Here is a 15,454-nt window from a genome sequence, read left to right as displayed (position 1 = left end):
CAGGCGTTCCTCAAAACAGCCTCAAACACCCCGTAAGAATAACTTTGAAAAAAAAAAATTATTTTTCTTTGGCCATGACGTAAGGCTCGTGCAGGCCTGCGGCCAACTTGTGATGCAGATCCCTGAAGGCTTCACAGCTTCACTGACAGATGCAACTCATCGCTTTGTCCAAGTTTTGTTTCCACATTTGGAACTCACTGTTCCCACCTCTGTCCAAAAAATCAGCAGCGTAATTCAAAAGCCTCAGAAAAGCTCCCAAGGTGTCACCAAGCACTGACATGGGCAGACCTGGCCAGTTTGCTCACAGCAATGGAAGCAGAGGAGCCACCCAGAGCAGCTGCCAGAGGTAAAAGGAAGGAGGGGAGCAACTCAGATTTGGATATGTATGGCAAATCCTCTGACAACTCCAGTTTTAAGCTGACAGCAGTCACATCCCCTGAAGCATTAACCCAAGATACACGATTAGAAAGAAGAGTCAAAATTGACAACTGCATTTGAAACACCTGGCTTCAGAATTCATCTGTCATCTCCCCAAACACTAGATGTACAAGAAATTATTCCACAAACAACTTACAAAGCCCGTTTCCTGTGGGCTTTGTGCCTTGTGGTTGAACCACCCCCTAGCTAGTACTACGTGAGCCCTGAACAAAGCTGCTCCATCCAATGCCAGCTTTGGCACTTGTAGCTGCTGCTTGCCCCTGGGCACGGCAACCTCCGGCTCCTCCCTTCCACCCCTTGCCAGCTGCCTGTTTTCCTTCCAGCTTAGAAGACTTAACTCCGTTTTCTAAACCTTTGAAAACTATGGCTGAAAGCCATCCGAGGCTCCCTCGTCTCACTAATAAACTGCACCACTGTTACAAACATGGCCTAATTATGTAGTAAGGGAAAGACCAGTGAGTTGATGGACTCAGTTTGCCTTTCTGAGAGCAATTATCAACATCATAAAGTAGCCTTCATGCAACTGGCACTTCTGGAAGTAGTCAAAACAGAGAAGTCAGGTAATAAATATACTTGAAAATTGAACCCACATGAACCTTTGCTTTTCCAAATGATCAGTTTTCCCACAAACTACCAACCGTAGGCCTAACGTAACAGCCTAAGCTATGAAATGAGCTATTGCCCTTACTTGCATAAATATTATTAATGGAATAAATAGTTAAAACATGAACTCAGTCACCTACAAGAATGATTTAATCTTAAAACTGCCCCAGGCACCCGTATTACCGAGGCTCTGCCGTTTCCCAGATCCCACCAGACAAGTTACATTCACCTCGCATCCCTCTGGCCAACAGCTGCCAACAGAGTTTCTATTCCTCATGGTATCTACCTAATCTTTCATAAAGTACTCTGGAATCAATTAAAGTACAAAATGCAGAGGCATTTACAATCACGTTTCATCAACTCCTAATTTTAAGATACTGCGATCTGATGAGCACACAGGACTTTTGGAAATTAAATTTACAGGTGTTTTTTAAAATAGCTATAAAATAACTTGAATCAAAAAAAAAAAAAAATCTGTAAAACTAGGAATTACCAAATTCCCTTCAAAGGTTTTCACATCCTCTTTTACATGGTTCTATTATTAAAGATAGCTTAAAGTAAAGATGGTGTACTTATTAGTTTAAGGCAATTGAAGCAATTTTCAGTTCAGGTCCTATCCTACAAATGCAACGTGACACCTGCGTGTGCTGCTGCTTTATCAACAAAGGATTTAGAATGAATTTGTGTCATGTTATGAACCTCCAGAGTCTTCTGGGAGATCGTAATCTGTTGCACCGGACACTTTTCCTGATTAGTAATTTAGGTTAGAAGGTCTATTTCCTTGTGATTAATGCTTGCACTGAACATCAATCAACAGAACTAAAAGTGAAATGCTCTCCCTGTAGTCAGAGAATCAGCTTCAAAAAAGTCTTTTTCCTCATCTTCTTATTCTTTCCACCTTTCTAGGCATATTTTTTTCTACCCAAAGGGCTAGGATAGTTCAAGTTGAACAAAAATTCAACTGCCGTAGGTACCTATCATTCTTAAGAAAAAAAAAAAAAAAAAGACCTGTTCCACAATGCTTAAACGAGGCATTGTTCCACAATGCTTAAACGAGTTCGGACGAATCCTCAATCCTTCAGCCTCAACACATTTTCTAATTCGTAATACTGCCCTCATGAGGTTTCCTAGAATATTATTCAATCAAGCAACTTCCCTGAAAACCCATGAGCTGTCTTTCTGCAGCCTTATTGTATCATTACAAATCCAAATCTTAGAATTAGCCATTAAATGTTGTATGTTACATCTTCTTGCAGCTTGAAATACCTGCAGCACTTAAAACACCACTTACAAGTTCTAACTTCTAAGGAATCACACTGCACAACGCATCAATGACCGCTGAGATCTGTCCACACACAGCTCAGTCAAGTATTAAAATAACATTGGAAGTTCAGTGTCTGACAACGCTCTGGATAGATAAATTGTGGTGGTTGATACTTCATCAATTCTCCGTAATAACTAAAAAATAATGATTAAGTGAATACAAGTCACAGTTGTTCCCCTTTTTTTTAGATTTTCAAAGGACTATCCCAACTGCTACAAGAAGAACAAAGCAACACATACAAAGTATTTCAAAAAGAAAGGCAAAGATAAGATAAATGTTATTAACACATTCATCAGCAGTGAAACTTGTTTGTAAATACTTGTAGGTCCCATTTTAGTGGCTCTAGCAGGAAAAAAAAAAAAAAAAAAAGCCAAGCTGGAGTACAGGAATGTTCAACAAATTCAATGTTTAAACAACAGATATTGCAGTGACATTTCAGTTTGGAGATCAGTGAGTTCTTATCCTAAATACTGTGTTGTTCAACAGTAAGGGCAAGCAGATGGCCACTAAGTGCAGCTGCAGCTGCCTCCCCTACAAGCACAGAGGCCCGGGCCATGCCTTCCTACCATCTTCTGCTAGGAAAAAATATTCCAGCAAGAGAGAAAGAAAGGGGAAGGAAAATGGGTCATTTCCTTTGTTCCTGTCAGGATGCAAGAAGTAAACTCTTAGGAACAGGCAGTCTGGGAGTTTCTTAACAGTAGGGAGCACAAAGAAAATGCTATGAAAACCGTACAAGGCGTGCTTCCATATAAGGCTATTTAACAACATTTGAAAGTAATCGCTCTGCAGTGACCCCAACCATCTCCACAACCAGAACAGCCTTTCTGATTCATCCAATGAGTCAACTTTCTTTTCATCCGAGATTATATAACTTCGATTCTCTTTTCAAAGGAAGTATAAAATAACCTAATACGGAACCACAGAAAGCAGTAAGGACTTCAGTGGGTTTCTGAGTGCTGAAAACAGCTTCAACACCACCAGCCTTCTGAAGCCACATTTTCAGACTTAAAGCAGACAGAGGAAAAGAGGAGTATCTCAATAAAATATCACAGGCTGGTTTCTCTTTTATCACAAAAGCCCACAAAAGAAATGGCACAGCCAAGTCCTGAGGCACATTTAAAATAAATAAAGAATCTCAAACTTCTCAAAGTGTCTTACATAGAAACAAAAGTTATGCAAAAGTTAAAAACTATCTCACTGTATTCTAAACTGCAAACAGGAGTATTCAAATACAAAACAGTTATTTTTTTTGTCACTTAAGTTACCAGTCTTGCATGAATTGCCCAGTTCTATCAAACAACTGTGGGTCCAGCAGAACCCACCCGCTGTCATGCTTTGTTTGCAGCACATCCTCACCTCTGTGGCTGACCCCCCCCCTATCAGAAGCTGGAATAAGAAGTGCTGGCTCCCTCTCTGCCAGCAACCCCAGCCAATGCCATTTTCCTCATCCGAAACAGTTGCCACCCACTGAATCAATCCTCTTTTACACAGTGACAATTTAACTACATTCCGCTTTACCCTTACTCAGGAAAATGACTGTATCACTTCCACTAACCACGGAGCTCACAATGTAACAGCAGATGGAAAAATAACCAAAAACCCAACTACAGCACTTGCAGGTAGACAAACTTCAGTGTCTGCCACTGCTTTGCCTGTCAATTCAGATTCAGTGTTCAGAAGTTCTACAGACTTTTATTTATGATAACTTTTGAACCAATGGCACACAACAGTGTTATCTTTGTTGTTAGGAACGCAGCACTGTTCATCACAACTGGTAACATTTATGTGTCTTTAAAGGCCCTCTTGGTGTTAAAACAAGCACTGTAGCACGTTTCCCACTGCCAATGCAGCCTGGTGCACTGCTGTGACCCCACAGCACGCACAGCCCCAGCACGCCGAGGCAAGGATTAAGCAAATAGGAGGAAGGCGCGATGCAACAGCTCTGGTCTTAAAAACACAACACGTGAACCCAGAGCTGCAATCCTAAAAAAATTATTTAGGGGTGCGCTTCAACGTTAACACATTACTGTAGACAACTCACTTCCTTATTGCTATTTCAGTTAATTCGGCCCCTTGAGAAGCCCCCGGTGCAGCGCTGTGCTCCCATTAGCCGCTGCTGGCCCAGCCCTGGGGGTCGCTCCCCAGCCCCCTCCTCAGGCCGCCCCCACCCTGCGGCCGGGGCAGGCCCGGGGCCCCCCCTGGGCGGGCCGCCTCTGCCCGGGCCGTGAGCGGCGGGGCCCCGGGGCCGGCCTGGGGCCTCCCCCCCGCCCTCCCGGCGGCTGCGGGCCGGGCCCGGCCCCTCCCGGCCCCTCCCGGCCCCTCCCGGCCCCCGCCGCTCACCTCCGCCGCCGCCGGGCTGCCAGGCCGCGAGCCGCCACCTCCACCCGCGCGGTCCTCCAGCATCCCACGGGCCCCCGCGGCGGAGCGCCCGCCTACCTCCCGCGCCGCTCTATGGTCCGCGCCGCTCTATGGTCCGCGCTCCTCCCGGGGCGGCAGCGAGGCGCGGCTGAGGGACGAGCGAGAGGCGGGCTAGAGGCGGCCTAGAGCGCCTCTCCGCCCGCCCGGCCGCGGTCCTCCAGGGCGTTTCACCTGACGGTGAAACGGGCTTACATGGCTCACGCATTCAGTACAACGCTGGCAAAGTTAAAACATAGCAGAAGTTTGGGAAAGGCTCATTCCCACCTAGTAGCTGCAAGGACTGGATTGAGGAAAATACTTTGCAATCCATCCAAACATTTTGCAGAGTTTGTGTGTGTGATCTACCAGCAAATCTTTGGCCTTGCAATTTTGAATACCAAGAAGCACAGCTCTGTTCTGTTTGCATTTCCATCCGTTAAGCAAACAGGGTCGCAGTTCACAACAGGAAAACGTGGAAGTGAGACAAATGCTACAGAAGGCAGACTGGCATTATGTGCTAATTCACATTGTGCTCGTACTCACGGCAAGCTGGCTCCACAGTCAGTCAGATTGTACAGTAGGTCTGTTTATGCAGCGCTGGGCGACACGGGGGGTGGTCCCACCAAAGTCGTGCGCCCCTAACACAGCAACTTGCTTTGGTTATATTCAGTAAAGACTTGTATATGCATGAAGTTTCCCAGTATGCCTATATATATTCATAACCTGTCCCTGATTAGTATTAAAATTAATTCCAAGAAGTCATTTCCATAAACTCCTCCCCTCTGTGCTTGCGCGGTGCCTTTTGGTGGTGGGCGCTGAGGGTCGTGAGGATGAAGTAAGATGTCTTCATCGGGGTTGAACTTTTCACATTGTCTCCTTGCACATGCTCTCTGAGCCCCTGGTCACAATTTGGGCCATAAGGTTGCTTTGGTCCGGTTCTCTGGATCTGAGGGGCCCCTGTTACCTCGAGGCCTTGCATGTTTGACGTCATTTTTTAAGAACAGTCCTTATCTCTGAGCCCTTGGTCACAGCCCGAACCATATGGTTGGTTCAATCTGGTTCTTGGAGTCCCAGGGGCTCCTGTTATCTAGAGGCCTAAGCGCAGCACAGGCACATCACAAATGTAGCACATATTAAGCAATGAGTGTTGCCTACATATTCATTCCTAATCAATCGCTCTCTAATTGCTAATCCCGTTTCAGTCCCCCCTTTTCTGGAAAATCTAGTGAATTCTTTTAGTTTATACAAAAATACTTCTTCCCTATCTCTATGATATGTACCCCTCAATGCCATGCCATGTACTTTTATCAAGGAAGCTAATATAGCCATTCATTGTAACAATTTCCAATTCCAAACAAGTATTACAAAAGCTAATATTAAACTTGTACCAACTAATATCAGTAAAACAATAATTGGGTGACACAATGTTTTCAAAATCCCAGTTGCAGTTGGCAACTATCCAAAGACTGTGTCCCACCAGTTGTGATTTTTGTCTTGTTTTACTCTTTGCAAAACTGCTTATTTCCTTTGTATCATGATGGACAGTGATTGGAGTCTTCTCGCCATTTTCCTGAATGCTTTTTAAAATTTTGATCAGGTTTTGGTGTTTAACTAGTTGCTCCACTAACGTGAGGTTCATCCCAATAGGTATAAGTAATAACTTGTGATACATTGTGTTGTTAGACTTGATCAACTGGTGGGATACCACTGGTGCCAAATAGAGGAAATCACACCCGACGGTTCTAACAAAGTTACAAATACAGAAGTTAGAATAATTTTTGCTAGGGAGAGTTATGTTCTCCTTATCTACTTCTACAAAAGCACAAGCAGTTCTTAAACACACACAGCCTTGACCAATATGTACACGCACAGTCTTTTGATGAGTATTTGGATGAATTTCAAAGTGGCAAACACCTTGCTCTGTGTCAAGACATACATCCTGAGCATCAGTTGTGTTGCTTTCACAAATAAATCCTTGTTGTTCCCAGGTAACACATCATTCTAGATTTACAGACTGCCATTTCCCATTCTCCATCCATGCCCATGTTCTATGCTCCGAAGGATAGAGCACTGTCTCCTCATGGTTTAACCCTAGTGCAATGATGGGGTGGATAACATAAACTGGTATTACGTATAGTAAGCACAAAGGCAGTAGCCATGTTAACAATGGGATCACAGGTCCATTGTTAACCAGAGTCCACCAAGACTGGAACTTCTTCTCAAAATCATTGGCATTGTCCCAAACAGTCTTTGGGACTTCAGCCGGAAAAATGCCTTCACTTCCTTCCCTAATGATCAAGGCAGCCGTTGCCTGCATCCATAACCGTGCTTGTACACAACTAAGAGTTAAAGATACATTATCTTGCACCATACTAAGTGCATCTATTATTAGTTTGTGGTCTTGGTCTTCAGCCTTTTCCCATCTCGGTAACACCTTTGAAACTTGCCATTGGCTAGTTCCCAATGCCAATAAGGATGATTTTAGGGGCTGTTTTAGTTTTGTCCCACTGTTGTAGGAAGTACAGCCAAAACCAACTAATTACTAGTCTGTGTCAATATAAAATTATACCAGCAATCTGATTTACCTGGGCAGATACAACCTTCTTGCCACTTTTGGAAATCAGTTTTACTAAAATCCCCATAACTTTCTTGTCGGTCGTTCCATTAATCATTCAGCACCCTATTTTAATTTTGTCCCCTACAGTTCTTTGGTGTGTCCACTCTTCCCCAAATTTTTGCCTTTTTAATAATGTATATAAATGGTCACCATTTGTTCACCAAATACCCATAACTGCTAACTTTCCATTAATGCTCTTATCCTCTGTTGTTACGGCTTCGGACCAAGGCCACTCACCTTTCTCTATTATCATAGAGGCACCTTCTTGAATCACAATTACAATTTATAAGCCATAGAAACAAAACAATTCTGTTAACTAAATTCCTGCTAACTATATTACTCAATACTCCTGACTGTGATGTCCTCATTTTGCTCGACTGAGCTTTAGTTTCAGTTCACCATTACCTGGCGTTACTTTCCAGGGGGCTTCTGGAGCTTTCTTCACTTGAGAATGGTGAATCCAGGCACTCTGTTCCTTGATCTTAATTGCAGTGAAGGTTGTAAGGAGCACCTGGTATAGTCCTTCCCACTGTGGTTTCAAAGTTTTCTCTACAAGAGACTTAGTTACCTCTCAGGCTTTGGCAGCCCTAGTGGGGAAAGCCTCTGGACATCCTGAAAAGGTATCTGTTAACACCAGTAAGTATCAACAACCCCCTTTTCTTGGAAGTACAAAAAAGTCAATTTTTCACTGTTGCCCGGGCCTATGGCCTTTTCCAATTTGACACAGTTTTGGTCTGGGGGCATTTTTGGTGTTAGTCTGGAGACAAAGATCACATTGTTAAGTTATTTGAGTGATGGTGACATATAAGTTCCTGGCAATATTTTTTCCAATTAGATAGTTATACAAAGCATCTATTCCCCAATGTGTTTTCCCGTGTTCTTTCTTTACCAGTGACCACAATAAATTGGAGGGGATGACTAGCTTCCCTTCCCTTCTTTGCTAATAGCCCATCCCTCTTGCTTATATTTTCCCTTCTGACTTTCGATGAATTTTCTATCCTTTTTGTTCCGTTTCCTAAGACAACGTGTAATGTTATTACACAAAGTACTGTTGTGCACTACAAGTTAGAAGATGGCATTTCAGCCTTCTTTAGAAATCAAGGTCTTCTCTTAGATTATTTCATGGATACCACTATAGGTGTTTTGTACTATCACCAATGGAACAATGGTGGCAATTTTTATTCTTTCACTAAATGTGACCACTGTGATGCCTAAAGTATTTCACACACATAAATAGGCACTACAAATAAATATTTACCACCTGAATAAACCAGAAGAGATTAGTGTGGACAATGCCAGATTACAGACTGGCACGAACACAAAGTCTAGCGGAAATTAGTGCTTTCCCATGATTGTCACTCCTTTGATTTTGCAGGATTTACTGCAATGGGTGAGAAATTCTCAAGCCATTTAAAATGCCTCAATACCAAGGCATATAAATCACTTCCCCAAGTCATGGGTGAATCTGATGCTGACCAACTGTTGTACAAAGTGTTCATCTAAGTCGCAATCCTCCCAAAACCATCCAGTTGTGCCAGCGTGTAACGTGAGGGGCACTCTGGGTGAGAGCAAAGATCAGCTGTAGTCAGTGCCCTACCTCTGCAGTGCCCAGTAGCAGATGCTTCAGAAAAGATAAAAGTAGCCCTGGGGCTGTGTATCCTCCCAGCTTCCGGCAATCTGGAGCTCAGCGACTTCCTGAGCCAAGAGCTTTATCTTGATGGTTTTCTCTTCCATGAATTTTTCTTGCTGCTTTTTGAACCCATCTCAACTTTTGGCATTAAGAGCATCCTGTGACAATGAGTTCTACAGTTTAATTACGCAGTTTGTGAAAATGTATTTTTGTCACTTTTGAAACCTGTTATGAGACTTGTTATGAAACTGCAGCACGCAGGACCCCCGAGCAGCAGAACTGGAACTATTTGGTGCAAGTAACCAAGAAATGCTGCATGGGAGAAATCTACATATAATGCATGACCACAGAACACGTTCTGCACATTTGTTATTTCTCACACTGGTATTAGCAGAGGTGCAAATACAAGAAATTCTTGTATTAAACAACATTGTTCCTCCCAAATTGCTAGTTAGTCTAGAAATGCTAATGTAGTCAATGGCAGTCTGACTGTGAATCAATCACTCGTTCCCATAATTATTATTTCTGAATGAATTTTGTTTTATTCTTCCCTTGGAATCTCAAATGCCTTTTGTAAATGTTCCTGCTATATCTAGGTTTATATTATCAAAAGCACAGAGTCCTTCCTTGAATTCAAATCTCAACTTTGTGTGGAGTCACGTCTTAGCAAGTTAAAAATTCCTCATACCTTCAGGAAAAAAAAAACAAACAAAAAAAAAACAAACAAAAAAAAACATATTTTGTTCTGCTTTTTAACGTAGAAAATGGTATGATACTGATTATAATAAAGCAAATGCCACCATATAGCTGAAGATTGGATTGCACTTTAATAGATAAAACAGCCCCATGTTCCTTGTTATGATTTCTGTTAAATCAAAACAAATCAGAAGATATGCTGCTTAGATGTAATAAAATGGTTTCTTTTCAGTTATAAGATCCCTTTTAGCTTTATTTCCTTTCGATTGTGTCTGCTCCTCACAAAGCTGAATAGTTGGGATTTAAGCCTAAAATTACGTGTATTGCTGCACTGGCTGTGCCGTTGTTATGTGTTTTGTTATAAGGGCAATTCATGCAGATAGTGACTGACTACCATAGGACACCAACCATACTGAATTCTCTCAGTCTCCCCTGGAGATAAAATTACTCAAGTCCTGATTTAACTACTTATTCTTAAGCATATTTATAAATCCTTCTCATTTCCATGAGATTTAAGGTTGTGTTTAAGACTCAGAACGTCTGTGTATACTTTGCTAAATTAGAGTCCATGGTTCCAGGACCACTAGGAACAAATACATAACAGTTGCATACTGTGAGTGACATCCTCTTTCAAGGCATTAGCAGGAAAAAAAGAAGAAAAAAAAAAAAAAAAAGGTACTTTGAAAATAGCTATACTGGATGTCAGATACTCTAACTTAGATATTTCTTGGGCTAATTTAAAGTCCTTGGGCATGGTTTCACATACTTGTGACAGGGAATTTCCAATTTTCTGTTAGTGTTTGGTAAATCCATGATTTGATCAAAATCCTATTTTAAGTGGTGATTTATCTATTGAATAACTAATGGGGTACACTATTCTCACATCTCAACCTTTTCTGTTTTCACCTGTGATTTTGCAGACATGCTGCACTGGGAATTGGAAGTCTCAGGTCTCCTGAAAGCTGTTCTCACTTCTGAGCCCCTTTAAAGTGTGCAGCGCAGAGCTGGAGCACTGGCTGTATACAAATATTAAGCCAGTATCTGGGGATGTACCAGGAATTATTGATGGAAGCTAATTTGCAAGTTATTTAATAATATAGATAAATGTGCAGCAAATAAATATTATCCCTTACTACAAAAGAGAGAAATACATTTTTAGTATTGTGCTACAGGAAATGAAGATTGTGCATGAATTATACCAGTCTCAGAGGAATAGAATTGTTACCGTTGTGTTTATAAGCACACACAAGCCTACGTCTTCAAGATGCTAATTATGGCAACAAAGAAACAATATTTTACTTAAAAATGTTCTCTGGAATAAGAGACATTTCACATCCTTTCACCAGTAACAGCCATCCTTTAAAGTGCTTCCCAAACATCTGAAGAACTGGCGGAATTTATTTGCTGATGGCTTCATTTCCTTATCTATTTTTTCTGTATCACAGAGATGTTTCCTGCTCATACTGGTAAGAATGAAACCCTAGTGCAAAATGAAAGTTATTCCTGAGGTAACATTTCTAAGTAAAAATGAACATTTTCTCCTTTGCTCTTCCAATTTTTTTATATTACTGGAAGCCAACTTCACATTTAAGGGAATCGGGACTGACGAAACAGATACAGGCTATTCTTAACGGCAAGGTTTGTCTCACACGTATCTCGTTGAGAACAGGGACAGCGCCGCTCAGAGTTAATCACTCTTATAATAAGAGTCCCAAACCTCTGACATGTTCTCCGGAACTCTAATTTCCTGGGACACTGGAGAAATGTATCATGTTTCCCATCACTAGCCTTGAAGATTTTTCAGTTAACTCCATGGTCATGTTTTTACTAATTACTTTCAACATCTGCAATGTATATTTAAAACAATGGCATTTGTCCTTGCTGACGCTGTTCTTTACAAAATGACATCTGATGTGATTTCCCAACAATTACATGGGAAAGAGATCTACCAGAGTCCTGGTACACCACAATCCGTGGAAGGAGGCTAACTTTGGAAGAGGACAAAATTAAACTACAGTTCTCCCGATAGGAAACACAACATAGAATAGACTCTTGGGCATGAAACAATGTATATTTCCTATAGCTTTTTCCCCCTGCGTGTCCAAGCTTTAATACATTCCCAAGAGCTGTCCATAGCATACATGAGAAGTATTTGAACCGGCACGACCTAGGCATACATGCAGGCTATTTAGATATTGATCTACAGAAGGGACAGGTACTGATCTATGAAAGATCTTTGGGAAAGGGGCCTTCACCATTCATTGTATTAACTGCCCTGAAACATCTTTAACGTGCAGTTACAGCTGTCCAATTGCACCACAGTGTCCTCTGGAAAGTCCAGTTCAGAAAATAAGTTGCCGAACAGCTAGGTGCACCCCAAGTCTCCAGGGCAGCACAGCTGGTGCTGACAGGGTGTCTGGGAAATGCTTCAATCAGGGATCTGCTTTAGTTAGACACAGAGATACGGAGATAGCTCAGACCAAGGGGAAGTTTCAAACACTGATCTAGAGGTTTGTATGTAGAGGAATTAGAGTAGGGAGGTGTGGAACTCAGTCCTAATGATGGTTTTGCACAATTAATTTCCACATTTTGTCAGGAAAGGGCTCATAATACTGTCTCAATGTGACGTGATGTGCAGCCCAGCCAGAATCCCCTTCTCCTGGCTCCCTGGCAGTGCCAGTGGGCAGTACACAAGAAAAAGTCCAGGCAGGGAGTGCCTGTAAAGTGCACAGACTGATACAGGGTCAGGACAGCTGTTTAAAAAGGGAAGTGCAGCAGCAAATACGTGAAAGCTCGAAGCAGATCTGTAACCCCTTTCACCTTTTTTTCCAACTGTATCTGTTTCTTCCCTTTCTTCCACGCAAGTTTTGTCCCATCATCACTGAGGAGGAAGAATAGCTTGGGCATTCATTTCTCAATCCTGAAGGGTAGCAGCAACACTTGTGCTAACAAAAGGTATTGGGCAACCACTTCGACTTGTTCCCAAAATAAACGATCTTGAGATAAATCTTATGGTAGAATTACGTACTTTCATTTTGTAATAACCTGCTCATTTGACAAGGATTCATCCTTACGTGTCACTCTCCTGATGTGTCACACTGGTCTGAAGACGTGTTGGCACTGCTGATGTACAGGAGCTTCATGGAGGCTCACTTTTCTGTGAAATGTAGTATGTGAACTCAAGCTCCAACTGAATCTCTTCTTTTGGGAAAAACAGTTGCATTTGAAAGGATAATTCGGTAAGGAATGATCTTGATGGAGAAAACTGAAGCTTTCTAAGTAAAGAACAGCTAGACTAACGCTTCTGTATTTGTAAATTTCTTTGCCTTTATTTCAGCATCCATTAGGAGACAAAACATGGCACAAAATTTATCTGTAATAGGATTCCTGATTCTTCACTTTTGCTTCTGTCTGATCCAAAAGCTATTGGTAAGCTCCCTTGAGATCACTGGGCTTTGAATTTATCTTTTGACTCATGATCTGTCTTATTCACACAAACAATACCATGTTTGTGCATAAGCTTGATACCAAATGGCACTTTCCTATCTTCCAGATGCTTAACATTTTCGGGGTGAGAAGGAGCAGAAGCACTTATGAGACTGTATGAGACACTCTACAAGTTATAAACCAAGCATGCTCAGCAGACTATCTTTCAGATCCCAAAAGGCAAATCTATCTAAACATTGCTGGTGGGATGCTTTGGGGTTTAGCAAAGCCCTGGTCAGACTGGAGGGCTGGGCACAGCAGTTCTGTGCCATGGTGCAGGGCTCGTATACCAGGACAAGCAATGCTGCTAAGAGCCTGGACCCCGCCCCCCCCTTAGCAGCCCTTCCAGTGAATGTGCCTGGTATTTGTCCTGATTATGTCAGGAAAAGCGTGAAAACACAATCACTTCTAATCCCAAAGCCCCTCTAGCTATAGTATGGTTTCTGTGCAATTGTTCTCAGCTTGAATACCACTTCCGCCCATTTTCACAAGTCTCCAAGTCCTCTATATATCCTCCCCCAGGATGATTTAATAAATGCATAGCTGGAGCAGTAATAGACATAACGACATAAATGGTCATTTGTTAATGACTTACTTTGTTTCAAGAACATCACGCCTTTGAATTGAAAGGAATACAGACTTTAACAGCAAGGATTTCAGTTATAAGTGGTGAGTGATTTAATTAATATCTCACACAAAGCACCATGCTGATTCGCATTCACTTTTAAGAAGTTCGAACCTCTTAATTTTTGGAAGTTGAAATTATTTCCCAGTGTTGTGAACACCATCAGAAGCCACAATGTGCTTGCGAAGGCTGGCGGGGTCCTCAGCCCCCCCAGCAGCTGTGTCAGTCGAGTTACCTGTAAGTAACCAGGCCGGAGAGCTATGGCAGTCCATGCGCTCACGCTCACCGTCAGGATCAGGGAACAGAGTAATTAAAGATGGATGTTATTGCCAGTGGCCAGGATAACAGACAGTATTTGGGTAAGGAGAAGTAACAAACACAAGAAGCTGAAACACCAAGAATGGCAATTCCTCTTTAAGCATAAAGGTTGGTTTCCTCTGTGATTATTAAGCATGCATTTCCCCAGGGTAATAATTGTCCTGGATTAAGTGATTTGAAGGAATCAGTTGCTCGGTAACAGGTAGCAAGGGAAGGTGGGGTGAGGGCTGCCGAGGTAAAACAAGCCACGTGCTGGTTTCCCTTCTCAGCGTGAAGCCCTGGGCAGCCGCACAGGCCCCACGAATGCCTCCCGCCTGGCGCAGGAGCACACACAGGCCGTTTATCGGAGGAAACTCAGAGTTCCGTGCTCTTGGGCAAGTGGCAAGGGTGGGGCTTTCCTGTGCTTACGGGCTAAGATAACTGGCATTTCTTCACCCCGTTTTTAATTGTTCTTCTGTGGTGTTTTCTATATAATCATTATTATCATCATAAATACAGATGTTATTCAGTTTCAGCCTGCATTCTGGGTTTCTTCCTGTTCACCTCTGAGATATCTCTGTCTCCGTGGCTGGTTCTGGTACACATTCTCCTCTCCCTGACACCAGGGACTTTTCTGACTTATGTAAGCAGCCGCATTTTGACAGATGCACAGCCCCAGTCACACATTCCTCCTGGACTTGCACATTGGAATGTACAGTTTTAAATAATTGAAGTAAACTGTATGTATTTCATATACAACTGGAAGAGGAGATAACTCCTCTTAACTCCTTATACCAGGCAGCCTCTGTTCGGAAGATATTTTCCATGCTAGAAATGTTTACAGCTCCTCAGGCAGAGATAATCAATGAGAGGCTGCAGTTGTCACATGTTATCATGTCCACACTATGATGGTCCACAAGCTGCTGATGTTCTTTGGTTTGATTTTTTTGGGGTGTCTTTGGGATAAATTCTGTCTTCTTGTTGGAATAACAAGAAGCAAAGGGCCACGTCCCATGTGCTGTGACCTCATTGGCACCTTCCTGTTACCAGCACTTGGGTCCTCTGCAGGAGTCACCAGTGCTGCTGTCAGGACGCAAGCAGGGCATTGCTCAGTGTTAACTCATAGTCATGTCCTTGGCTGTTAATGCATGTCGATGCATCCCTTTAACCTTTGTTCTATCATGTCTTGTGCTTCTGCTTCACACATGGGCTTTTCCATTCATACCTTACTCATACCAGTCTTATTATTTCCATCACAGAGCTCTGCATGCTGTAATACATGCTGTAAATCACTGCCCAGCAGAGAAAAATGCTTACATAGGGGCAGGAATGCATTATTTT

The 15,454-nt window shown here is 42.5% G+C and overlaps 1 protein-coding gene across 2 annotated transcripts in view; it reads right to left on the bottom strand.

Moving 5' to 3' along the window:
• LOC116496104 (septin-2) overlaps positions 1 to 4,790 on the bottom strand; it is a 38,395-nt gene extending 33,605 nt beyond the window's left edge. The window contains exon 1 of one of the 2 annotated variants that reach the window (XM_032199001.1): positions 4,706 to 4,790. The gene's annotated coding sequence lies outside the window, so the exon portion shown is untranslated. The remainder of the gene's footprint in view (positions 1 to 4,705) is intronic. The other variant, XM_032199000.1, reaches the window with a different exon arrangement.
• Positions 4,791 to 15,454: the final 10,664 nt, after the last annotated feature.

The sequence above is a fragment of the Aythya fuligula genome, chromosome 17, assembly GCF_009819795.1.
Source record: "Aythya fuligula isolate bAytFul2 chromosome 17, bAytFul2.pri, whole genome shotgun sequence".
NCBI classification, from domain to species: domain Eukaryota; kingdom Metazoa; phylum Chordata; class Aves; order Anseriformes; family Anatidae; genus Aythya; species Aythya fuligula.
Note: the sequence above shows the minus strand (reverse complement) of the source record. Positions and strands in the feature narration are given on the sequence as shown.